Source organism: Tupaia chinensis, unplaced genomic scaffold, assembly GCF_000334495.1.
Source record: "Tupaia chinensis unplaced genomic scaffold, TupChi_1.0 Scaffold143654_1, whole genome shotgun sequence".
NCBI classification, from domain to species: domain Eukaryota; kingdom Metazoa; phylum Chordata; class Mammalia; order Scandentia; family Tupaiidae; genus Tupaia; species Tupaia belangeri.
In genome coordinates this window covers 1,106,412-1,118,646 of record NW_006203502.1, presented here as the reverse complement: position 1 = coordinate 1,118,646, position 12,235 = coordinate 1,106,412, and the positions used below count along the sequence as shown (strand labels likewise).

Genomic DNA, 12,235 nt, shown 5'->3' with positions numbered 1-12,235 from the left:
CACCAGGTGGCATGGTGATTAAGGGCACTGGACTCCCACATGGGCGACTGCAGTTCAAGTCCTGCTTGATTTCTCAATTTCTCTCTCTCTCTCACTCTTACTCTCATTCTGTTCCTCTCTGGTCAAATTAAAATAAATAAATAAATAAAATAATGAAGTAGGAATTAATGACAATTTAACAAAAAAGGCGGTATTTTTTAAGGAATGGAGTAAATATTTACATATATAAATATTTACATATATTTTAATACATATGTAAATATTTTTAAATACTTAAAAAGAAAAGAAAGTTCTGTATATGTCTATAGGTCCATTAGGTCTATAGCGTTATTTAAGTTCTGTTTCCTTATCGACCCTCTATTACAGTATAGTGTACTGGCGTGTATTTATCCCTTCAGTTCTGTCACTGTTTCCTTTACATATTTTGGTACTCTGGCATTTGATGCATATGTATTTATAATTGTATATCTTCCTGGGAGATGAATCTCTTTATTATTATAAAATATCTTTTTTATTTTTGGTTTCCTGTAGTTTTTTTAAAGAATTATTTTATTCAACTTTATTTATTTATATTTATTTTTATTTGACCAGAGGTGGGGGAGAGTGAGAAAGCAAGCTGTCAGGTTCCGGACTTGAACTGTAGTTGGCCATGTGAGAGTCCAGAGACTTTAACCACAATGCCACCTGTCGGCCCCTCTAGTAGCGATTTTTTACTTATTTTGTCTAATATAAGTATAGTCACCCTGCTATCTTCTGGTTATTATTTGCAGGGATTATCTCTTTCTATCCCCTAACTTTTGGCCTTGTATGTTTTAATTTTATTTTTTTTTAGATTTTTGCTATAGAACACATGCACTCACCAGAGACAGACAGAGAAGACAGTGAGAGGGAAAGTGAGAAATAATCCCCCAGAGGGGATGGCCATCCCACAATCCCTTTTCCTCTATTCTCTTCCTGGGATTCTGGGCACACATGCACATGCTCCTGGTGTGATCTTTTAAGCCACCAGGACTTGAACCATGGACAGCCACGTGGGAAGTCTAGCGCTTTAAACACCATGCCACCTGCTGGTCCATGTGTCCTTAAATCTAAAGTGAGTTTCTCGTAGACAGCATACAGTTGGGTCTTGTCCATTCATCAACAATATGTCTCTTGACTGAGGAGTTTAATCCATTTATAGTTACCATATTTATTGCTAGGGAAGGATTTATGATTTCTATTTTATTACTTATATTTTGTTAGTCTTATAGTTCCTTTATCTTTTCCTTTCTTGCTGTCTTCCTTTGTGTTTTATTGATTTTTTTCTTTGTATTGATATGCTTTGATTTCTTCCTCTCTCTTTTTATAAAAATTTGCTATAGCATCCATGTACTTGCTGGAGACAGACAGAGAAAAAGTGAGAAAACACATTTTAGTGGGCATGGCCACACTGTAATCCTTTTTCCATTTTCCTCTTAGGACTCTGGGCAGGCATGCACACACATCTAGTGTTTTTCAAGGTGCTGGATCCAGGCCTCAAATTATGCGGTCAGTCATGTGGGACCTAGCCACCTTAACCCCCATACCACCAGCTGGCCCCTGTAATTTTTCTTTTCTTTTCTTTCTTTTTTTTTTTTTTTTTTTTTGCTATAGGGTGCACATGTTTACCAAAGAGAGACAGATACAGAGAGAGAGTGTGAGATAGAATGAGAAATCATCTACCTGGGGTTATATCCAAATAAATGCTTAACTAGGAGAAAGGTGATTTAAACACAGAAGGTATGTACAGCATTTTAACAAACCTATTTATAATTCACAAAAGTGATACAAACTTGAAGACACTAGGAATAAGTCCAAAAAAGTACTGTACGAGCCCAGGTAAGAAAATTTATTCAGTATATTAAAGTTCATGAAAGTGGTTCTAAATAAATGCAATACTCAAAACTATGAAAAGTCAGCATGGTAAAGATACCTTTTTTCCTAATACTATATCTAAAATTAATATGATTCCAAACATAATGACCAGAGGTTTTGCACTCAACTTGACAAGCCAGTCTTCACATTTATTTAACATGAACACTAAACAAAGTGAGATTAAAAAATAACATAAATAGTAGGCTACCATTTTATGTATATGAGACTTGCTTATATTTAAAAATTTAAGTGGGCCAGCATGTGGCATGGAGGTTAAGATGGCTGGGTCTGGGGCTAGCAGGTAGCATGGTGGTTAAGGGCACTGGACTCCCACATGGCCAACCGTGGTTCGAGTCCTGGACCTGGTGGCTTGCTTTCTCACTTTCCCTCTCTCTCTCTCTCTCTCTCTCTCTTTCTCTCTGTTTTTCTCTCGCTCTGTCTCTCTCTGGTCAAATTTATAAAGTAAATAAGTAAAGTTAAATAAAATAAAAATAAAAAGCTGGCTGGGTCCCACATGACCAACTGTGCAGTTAGAGTCCTAGACCTGGTGGATTGATCACAGCAGTGGGCCAGAAGGTGGCAAAATGGTTAAGGCATTAGACTCTCACATGGCTGATGGTGGTTCAAGTCTCAGATGTGACAGCTTGAAAATCACACTGGGTGTGTATACATATGTGCATGCCAAAAATTCCAAGAAGAGAATTGAGGAGAAGAGATTGTGATATGGCATGCCCTGTGGGGGATGACTTCTCCCTTTCCCTCTCATTGTTGCTGTCTCTCTCCAGAGAGCACAAATGGCCTATGGAAAAAAAATTTTTAAAAAAAAGAAAGAAAAGAAAATCACACCAGGGGTGTGTGTGTGTGTGTGTGTGTGTATCCAGAATCCTGAGAAGAAACCAGAGGAGAAAGGACTATGGAGGAGAAAGGTCATCCACCCTGGGGGGTGATTTCTCACTTTCTCTCTCATTCTCTCTCTGTCTCTGGTGAGCACATGTGCCATACAGCAAAAACACTAAAAAAATAAATAAATAAAAGGAATAAAGGGCCACATGGTGATGCAGTGGTAATGCAACTTGTCTCACATAGAAAGGTACCATGTTTGCATGTCAGGACCTCCCTGTATATACCGGATACATGCACATATGCTCATGATCTGGGCTGTCTTAAAAGAAACTGACAAATTTTTTAAAAAATAGAAAGAAAGCTCCCCAAACTAGTGAATTTTCAAAATAACTACTCATAAGAATAAAGGAAGAACAGTTAGTAGAGACACAAACAGAACACAAAATAGGACTTCTCTTTGTCTTGTATAATTGACTTTCCAACCATGTAAATGTTTTTATATAATTATAAAACAAAATTAAATCAGATGTTAAAAGCTAAACCTAAAAAGCAAAAAGAACAGGGCCAGATGGTGGCATGGTGGTTAAGGCAGTTGGATCCCACATGGCAAACTACATGGTTCAGGTGCATGTGCATTCATGCCTAAAATTCCAAAAGGAGAAATGGAGAAGAGACTGTGGTGTGACCAACCCTATGGGAAAGTGTTTTCTCACTTTCCTTCGCTTTCTCTCTGTGTTTCTCCAGTGAGCTCATACGCCCTCTAGCAAATTAAATAAATAAAATAAATTAGCAAAATCATATGTCAAGTTTGTGACTTAACCATACAGAAAGAATTAGTTCTAGTTATTTTAAAGCACAAATATTCAGATTATACTTCCTTAGAGGCATAGACCCCAACAAATGGATCTATAAAGAAATGTAAATCTATATGCAGAGGGTATAAGTACTGAAAATGTTGCTCTAAAACTATCTTACGTATATGTACACACATAAACGAATAGATGAGCAAATAAAAAGACAAAAATAAAACCAAAGTTAAAAGTTGTTTTAGTTTTTCAGTTTTTGCTATAGGGCACATATGTGAGCCAGAGAAAGACAGAGACAAGAAACAGAGAGGGAAGTAAGAAATCATCCCCCCAGGGGGGGATAGTCACACTGTAATCCTCTTTTTCTTTTTTTTGGAGAGGTTTTTGCTATTGGGCACGTGCACTCGTCAGAAAGACAGAGAGAGACAGAGATAGAAAACGAGACATCGCCACCCAGGGGAGATGGCCATGCCGAATCCCTTCTCCTCCTTTCTCCTCTTGGGATCTTGGGCACGCACGCACACGCACCCGGCTTGAGTTTAAGCCACCAGGTCCGGGACTCGAACCGCAGTCAACTACATGAGAGTCCAATGACATAGCCATTACACTAACTGCTGGTCCCACACTGTAATCCTTTCCACTCTTTTCTTGGAATTTTGGGCATGCATGTGCATGCGCCTGGAGTGATTTTCAACCTGTTGAGCCCAGGACTCAAAATACAAAGCTGGCCATGTGAGATTCAGTGCCTTAACCTTCACACCATCTGCTGGCCCTGTAATTATAAATTTTTAACATTGGAAATAGCAGTATAAACTCATGATGCCTATTTTGTGAAGAATGTATGCATTTTCCTGCTACAGAATAAATGAAAGCATGCCAAATGAAAAAAAAAGGTCAAAAAAGGCCACATTTATATAAAATATCTGCAATTGGCAAATATACAGAGACAGAAGGCACTCACTGTGTGAGTTTTTTTTTTTTTAAGAATTATTTCGTTTAACTTTATTTATTTATTTATTTAAATTTGACCAGAGAGGGACAGAACAAGAGAGAAAGAGAGAGAAAGTGAGAAAGCAAGCTGCCAGGTCTAAGATTTAAACCACAGAGTCAGCCATGTGGGAGGCCAGTGCCCTTAACCACCATGCCACCTGCCGCCCCCTCATTGTGTGAGTTTTAAGCCTCTGGATCCAGGATTGGAACTGCAGCCGACTATGTGGGAGTCCAGCAACGTAACCATTATGCCTTCTGCAGGTCCCAATTACTTTCTTTTTAAAACTCAAATATTCCCATGTTTCGCCACCTTCTCAAGATAGTTTGAGTCCTACTAACACATCCCTGTAATCACTGATAGTGTCCTACATGACTGGTATGACCAGATATCACAAGATCATTTTGACTATTTCCTGACTTAGGCATGAAATCAGCCTTTTCTGTATAGTTCCTTGATTCCTTTTAGACAGTTATAGTGGTTATTGCTATCATGGTCATTGTTTCTAAAATTTTTTGGGGTACAGAGTTAAAGAAGTGGGTTTTTTTCGTTTTCACAGCTTAATTAAGATATAATTTTTTTTTTTAGGTTTTTGCCACTGGGTACATGTGCTTGCTAGAGAGAAACAGTGAGAGGGAAAGTAAGAAATCACCACCCAGGGACCAGCAGTTAGTGTAATGGCTATGTCACTGAACTCCCACATAGTCAACTGTGGTTCGAGTCCCAGACCCGGTAGCTTAAACTCATGCTGGGCGCATGTGTGTGTGTGCCCAAGATCCTGAGAGGAGAATGGAGGAGAAGGGATTGCAGTGTGGCCATCCCCCCCTGGATGCCACACTCATGGCAGAGTTTTGCAATTGTTTAAATGGAGAGAAATTAACCATGTATTGTTAAATGAAGTTTTAATAAAGCTATCTCTCTGTATCTCTCTGTCTTTCTGGTGAGCGCATGTGCCCTATAGCAAAAACCTCTCCAAAAAAAGAAAAAAGAAAGAAAGAAAGAAAGAAATCACGACCCAGGGGGAATGGCCATGCCACAGTCCCTTCTCCTCCACTCTACCCCTTTGGATTTGAGGCATGCACACACTGTTTCCTACTTACCTGGCCTAAAACCCAGGGTCAAAGAATTTAATCAGTCCTTGCCAACATGCCTCATTTGTTTCATGAGGCCAACATTCCCCTACCCTTTGATATCTGGTCAACCAGAAATGTAGGTCACTATCAAAGACTATGAGAGATGTGTTATCACTAAATACAACCATTTCCCTATCCTGTTTGTGGCTGCAACTCTATAAATTTTTTCTTCAAACATTGTAGAAGAAATAGGTTCACTTTAAATTCACAGATAAGACCATCAGGTGGGTCTTTAATGCTGCCTGAAAATCATTAAATTCCTCTATTCTCTGTCCTACTCTCCTAATTTCTTTTCTCTCGCCTCATATGCTTTACACCTTTTCCATCGAGCTCACTCTCAGCTGAGTCTCTTGCTTCCTTCTTCTTTTCCCTATAAAGTTTATACAACCAAAAGAAAAAAATTACAAGCTCTTACCTATACACCTGCCTATCTACCTGGATCTGTGCCCAAATACTTGTTCCTTCTTTCCTGATACAACCATGATCATGCTCCAAGCATGATCTAGTAGATCATGTACGTGACATTAGATCTAGTACGTGACAGGTTCTCACCATTTTCACCACTCTGGTACAGGTCACCAATATCCTTTCCCTAGATCATTCCAACAGTTTCCAAATTCATCTTCTGCTTTTTTCCTTGCTCCACCCCAACCCTTTACTCATTCCATTCTCATCAGAGTAGCCACAGTGATACTCTTAAATTGTGAGTATGGTAGGTAATATTGGGTCATTAAGAAAGTCATGATGCATTTTTGCATGGAAAAATAGAAAAATGCATTATGAATTTCACAATGACCTAATAATATCACTCTTATGCCCAGAACTTTCTAATAGCTTCTCATTTCAGAATGTCAACATCATTATTATGGACCATAACGTCCAACAGATCTGTCCTCTTCCCCTCCATTTTCTTTTCTTCTCTCTTTTCCCCATGCCTCCCCCCTCCCCCACCCCGGTTTGCTATATTTCAACCACTCTAGTTTCTTCATTGTCATAGGCCTATGGTCACCTCAGAGCCTTTACAACTGTCATTCCTTCTGCCTGGAATAATCTTCCCTGATTTTTATGCATAACTAGCTCCTTTACTTTCTTTATACCTTTATTACTTCCTTTTCAGGATGATTTCTCTGGCTAGCCCATATAAATATCAAACTCCTTATGTATAATTTTAAATATACTTCTGCTTCACTTTTTCTCCTGTTTTTTACCATTTAACGTATTTTGTATTTAATTTACTTACCTTGCTTATTATCTGGCTCACAACAGTGTAAGCACCATGATAGAAGGGGGTTTGTCTCTTGTTCACTGCTTCCAAAACACTTAGATTTGTGCCTGATATATAGATGGCATTCAGTAAATATGAATGAAGGAATTCTTACTACTTGAAGAACTCTGGAAAAGAAATTTGAAAATAGAATACTACTTCAGAAAACATGTATTCCACAAAAAAGTTTTTAAAAGTGCTTTACTGGTATAAGCAGGTGGCATGGTGGTTAAGGGTGCTGGATTCCCACATGGCCAACTGAGGTTCAAGTCCTAGACCTGGAAGCTTGCTTTCTCACTTTCCCTCTCTCTCTCTGTCCCTCTCTGGTCAAATTAAAATAAATAAAATAAATAAAGTTATATAAAATAATTTTTAGAAAGTGCTTTACTTTAGTAGCAAACAATTGCAAATTGAAGTTTTAATAAAGCTATAAAGATTAACAACGATTACTAACATTTATGGTATCCATTGTTAACAAGGATATATGGACTAATTTAGGCAACTTTATACTCTACCAACAATACCGTAGGTTATTGGAACCTTACAGAAGAATAACCGGATGGATCATGAAGCTCTTAATAAGGGTATACGCTTTAATCTATCAATTCTACTCCTAGAGGTTTGCCTCCCCACAAAATAAAGAATTGGAGAAGTACATTAACACATGTGCCAAATACCTGCTGACAAATACATTTCTTATAATGACAAAAACAAAAGTTAGAAAGAACCAAGTTGCACATCGATGGGGTGAATGCATTAAGATGTATACCACGAACAACTTTAAAATAATGGCAGAGTTTTGCAATTGTTTAAATGGAGAGAAATTAACCATGTATTGTTAAATGAGAAAGGTAGGTTAGTGTGTGTATAGTGTGATTGAAAAACAATTTGTTTTTGCCATAGAGCACCTGTGCTTGTAACAGAGACAGAGCCCCCAAACCCCCGCTGACCCCGACCCTGACTCCGACCCCAACCCCACACAACAATCCCTTCTCCTCCCGTTCTTCTGCGATACTGGGCATGCATGCACACGATCCTGGCTAATTTTCAAGCCGCCATGTCTGGGACTCTAACCATGAGCAGTCATGTGGGAGTCCAGCAACTTAACAACCATGCCACCTCCTGGATCCTTGAGTAATTGGAATTTTAAGTCCTTAACCTCATATATAAGAACATATGAGTGCATGTGTATATATTCACAAAGGGAGGAGTGAAAAATGGTAAGTAAATTTTGACAGTGGTTCAGTGACTTACAAAATTATGAATGATTTTTGTTCTCTGAGCCTTTCTGTATTTTGTGATTGGGGAGTGTGGAATGGGAGACAAGAATAATGAATTAAGTATATACCCCAAACGATGTCACTAATACAAGAAAATTAAACTAAAAAATGTAAATGTTCAATACAAACAAACATACCCTATCTCCCATTTATGGAATTTCTTAGGACCACAGTAACTGCACGTTCGCAACCACATTCATATTGAAACATTAAAGTCCCATCCAATAAAACCCACTTACACACAGGATCCCACAGCCACACTCATCCAGACAAATGTCTGGCAAATTACAGTGGCGTCACGCCACACACTCTCAGTCCTTTACATGGGACTCCCACGGTCTCAAGGAACCTTGGGCACAGGCATCGCGCTCTGAGCGGCGTCCTCTTCCAGCGACACTGGTACCGCGTCGGCAGGCCCCTATTTCCAGCCAACACCAAGTCCCGCGCTCAGAGCTCGCGGCTTCCGGGGAACTCACCACAGAGCTCACGAACACAGGCCCGGATTCCACACCCCAACGCAGCCCAACGGGCACAGGCAGTGCGCCTTGACAGGAGCGCCACTGAGGTCACCGCGGCTGCGGCTGAGGACAACACAAGCCTTGGTCCGTTAGACGCTGTATTTCCCAGAGGCCCCTGCGGCTCGCCCGGGTGGGAATGGCCTCCCTGCTTGCCGGCAGTGAGAGTGCCAGTCGCGCATTTAAGGCCGCAGTGCTCAGTGCGCGGGGATCAGCGTAGGGGGTTGCCGGTGCGACCTCCCTTCAGCGGCGCACCCAGAACCTAAGAGTGCAGCTTAATGCAGAGAAAAGTCGGAACCGGTTCGCAGCTTTCCTGTCCTGGACTCCATTTCCCAGAGACCTTCGCGGTCTATTTTCAGCAAAAAGGTAGTTCTGCTTTACCATTGGCTGGATCTTCAGGTTCGCGGTGTTCTGGCGTCTGGTCCGCAAAGGAAGCGTCGCTCAATTTGTTTGGTTCCCTCTCGTCCGGGCTCCACTACAGCGGGATGAAGACGCGGAAAGAACAGGGGTCAGGAAGGCTCCACCAGCCTGAGCTTCAAGCTCTTGGCGGCAGTCAGAAGAGGGAGGACTGACGGTGTGTGACACTTACGCTCTGGAATTTGCGGTGTGGAGTTAATGGGGTTGAGAGACTGAGAACCAGCGACTTTTGAGCGCATACAAATCTGTGACCATTTGTGTGAGCATGGTGCACTGTATATATTCTTATGACTGATTCTGACCTGGGTGAAGTTTTGTCAAAGGCAGTGTGCTTATGTCTGTTGTTTCTAGACTCTTCTGTTGAGACTATGACAGTGTTATTGGACGTAATGAACTGGGATTGTGAATATGATCTATAGGCAGAGTTGTACGACCAGACCATCTAGATTCTAAGTGGACCTGCCATTTACTAGCTGTGTAACGTTGAACTTAACTTCTGTGCCCTTTGTCAATATCAGTAATAAAGAGTAACAATAACTGCCTCATAGAGTTTGGGTGGACATTTTCAGGTTTAAGTAAGATAAGCCAGATGCACAAATGGTCTAAAGTATTTTTTAAGAGAGATTTTATAGGGCACGTGCACTCACCAGAAAGACTGAAAGCGAGAAATTACCTCCCAGCGGAGTAGCCACACTTTTTTTTTGGTCCGTTAGACGCTGTATTTCCCAGAGTCCCCTGCGGCTCGCCCGGGTGGGAATGGCCTCCCTGCTTGCCGGCAGTGAGAGTGCCAGTCGCGCATTTAAGGCCGCAGTGCTCAGTGCGCGGGGATCAGCGTAGGGGGTTGCCGGTGCGACCTCCCTTCAGCGGCGCACCCAGAACCTAAGAGTGCAGCTTAATGCAGAGAAAAGTCGGAACCGGTTCGCAGCTTTCCTGTCCTGGACTCCATTTCCCAGAGACCTTCGCGGTCTATTTTCAGCAAAAAGGTAGTTCTGCTTTACCATTGGCTGGATCTTCAGGTTCGCGGTGTTCTGGCGTCTGGTCCGCAAAGGAAGCGTCGCTCAATTTGTTTGGTTCCCTCTCGTCCGGGCTCCACTACAGCGGGATGAAGACGCGGAAAGAACAGGGGTCAGGAAGGCTCCACCAGCCTGAGCTTCAAGCTCTTGGCGGCAGTCAGAAGAGGGAGGACTGACGGTGTGTGACACTTACGCTCTGGAATTTGCGGTGTGGAGTTAATGGGGTTGAGAGACTGAGAACCAGCGACTTTTGAGCGCATACAAATCTGTGACCATTTGTGTGAGCATGGTGCACTGTATATATTCTTATGACTGATTCTGACCTGGGTGAAGTTTTGTCAAAGGCAGTGTGCTTATGTCTGTTGTTTCTAGACTCTTCTGTTGAGACTATGACAGTGTTATTGGACGTAATGAACTGGGATTGTGAATATGATCTATAGGCAGAGTTGTACGACCAGACCATCTAGATTCTAAGTGGACCTGCCATTTACTAGCTGTGTAACGTTGAACTTAACTTCTGTGCCCTTTGTCAATATCAGTAATAAAGAGTAACAATAACTGCCTCATAGAGTTTGGGTGGACATTTTCAGGTTTAAGTAAGATAAGCCAGATGCACAAATGGTCTAAAGTATTTTTTAAGAGAGATTTTATAGGGCACGTGCACTCACCAGAAAGACTGAAAGCGAGAAATTACCTCCCAGCGGAGTAGCCACACTACAATCCCTTCTCCATTCTCCGGAGTCTCAGGATTTTAGGCATGCACGCACACACACCTGGAGTGAGTTTTAAGGTGCAGGGCCCAGGACTCGGACCACAGTCAATCACGTGAGAGTCCAGCAATGTAACCATTATGCCATCTGCTGTTCCCCAGCATGAGTGTTAAGCTCTGGGTCTGAGACTTGAACTATGGTTGACTACGTGGGAGTAAGCAACATTATGCTGTCTGCTGGTCTTGGTCTAAAGTAATCTTAAATTCTGATTTGTGGACTCTAATAGCCACTAAGCATTCATAACTCTTACTGAGCAGCTGGTGGTGTAATAGTTAAGGCAGCTGGGTTTCACATGGCTGACTTCGCGCTTGAGTCCTGGACGGAACAGCTTGAAAAACATGCCAGGTGCATGTGGGCATGCCCAAAAATCCTAAGAGAAGATACTGCTTGACAACTGGGAGGGGGCGGGTGCATGCTTTCTCACTCTCCTCCTCTCCCCCCCTCCCCCAGAGAGAGCATGCACCCTACAGCAAAACTACCAAAAAAGAAAAAAATTCTGTTACATTTGACAATATGAATGAATCCTGAGAACATTGTTCTAAGTGAAATAAATCAGTTAAAAATGGCAAATGCTAGGGGCCAGCAGGTGGCATAGTGGTTAAGGCACTAGACTCTCACATGGTCAATGCAGTTCAAGTCCTGAATCCTGCAGTTTGAAACTCACGCGGGGTATGAGTGTGTGCATCCCCAAGATCCTGAGAGGAGAATGGAGGAGAAGAGATTGCAGCATGGTCATCCTCCCTGGAGGGTGATTTCTCACTTTCTCCATCTCTCTATGTCTCTCTGGCCTGCACATGCACACTATAGCAAAACTATCTCCCCCCACCAAAAAAAAAAAAAACATGGCAAATACTGCATGGTTTCTTTTAAGAGTCATCTAAATAGTTAGAACACATAGAAGAGGAGTATAGTGATGGTTGCCAGGCACTAACCTCTATGCCACCTGCTGGCCCCAGGATTTCCTTTTTTAATTAATTAATTTTTAATTAAGAAATAATTGTGTTTTGATCTATGTACACACTGTACAAAGATTCAATCAAGAGAAATAAAATAAGCCAGACAGAGAAAGTTAAGTACCATGTAATCTGACTCACATGTAATGCCAGTAACATACTGTCTTGGTTATTATAGTTTTGAAATATATTTTGAAGTACAATAATATGATGATTCTAGCTCTGTACATTTTGCTCAAGATTGCTTTAGCTATTTAGGGTCTATAAATTTGGTTTTATGCAAATTTAATGATTGTTTTTTTCTATTTGTATAAAGAATGTCATTGGATTTTTTTTTTGGGATGTTTTTCTTTTTTCTTT

At 41.2% G+C, this 12,235-nt stretch overlaps 1 protein-coding gene across 1 annotated transcript in view; it reads right to left on the bottom strand.

Moving 5' to 3' along the window:
- ZNF569 (zinc finger protein 569) overlaps positions 1-9,076 on the bottom strand; it is a 57,308-nt gene extending 48,232 nt beyond the window's left edge. Inside the window, exons 1-2 of the mRNA XM_006164679.3 lie at positions 8,684-9,076; positions 6,904-7,055 (exon numbers count right to left, since the gene is read on the bottom strand). The gene's annotated coding sequence lies outside the window, so the exon portion shown is untranslated. The remainder of the gene's footprint in view (positions 1-6,903; positions 7,056-8,683) is intronic.
- Between the last annotated feature and the right edge of the window lie 3,159 nt (positions 9,077-12,235).